Source organism: Chaetura pelagica, unplaced genomic scaffold (assembly GCF_000747805.2).
Source record: "Chaetura pelagica isolate M959 unplaced genomic scaffold, ChaPel_1.0 scaffold199, whole genome shotgun sequence".
NCBI lineage: Eukaryota > Metazoa > Chordata > Aves > Apodiformes > Apodidae > Chaetura > Chaetura pelagica.
In genome coordinates this window covers 2,408,224-2,408,638 of record NW_009970714.1, presented here as the reverse complement: position 1 = coordinate 2,408,638, position 415 = coordinate 2,408,224, and the positions used below count along the sequence as shown (strand labels likewise).

General features: G+C 57.3%; 1 protein-coding gene across 1 annotated transcript in view; it reads left to right on the top strand.

Moving 5' to 3' along the window:
* Positions 1-10: 10 nt before the first annotated feature.
* Positions 11-415, top strand: part of KMT2C (lysine (K)-specific methyltransferase 2C) — a 191,567-nt gene continuing 191,162 nt past the window's right edge. Inside the window, exon 1 of the mRNA XM_010006003.1 lies at positions 11-75. The gene's annotated coding sequence lies outside the window, so the exon portion shown is untranslated. The remainder of the gene's footprint in view (positions 76-415) is intronic.

Here is a 415-nt window from a genome sequence, read left to right as displayed (position 1 = left end):
AGCAGCCACAGACAAAAGACCTAGGGGCCGGCCTCGCAAAGATGGCGCTTCCCCTTTCCAGAGAGCCAGAAAGAAGTAAGTTCAGCGTTTGTTTGTGCGTGCGAGGCCGAGAGGGGCAGGGGGGCAGGCGGCCGGGCGCAGGCAGAGCTGTCAGCGGAGCCTTGGCTGCCTGTCGCCCCCTCCCTCCTGCATAATGCCATTTTGAGAAGGGCCCTTCTTTCTTCGCCTCCTCTCCCCTTTGCACTTTCCCCTCCTCCTTTTTCACCTTTGTCTTCCTCCGCCTGCTCTCTTTTTTTCCCCACTTTTCTTTCATCGTCCCTATTCCTTTCTTCTCCTCCTTCTTCGGAGTTTCTCTTTAGCTCTTCCCCTCCACCTTCTTCCCCCTTTCCCCCCCCCCTTTGCACCTTCCCCTTTC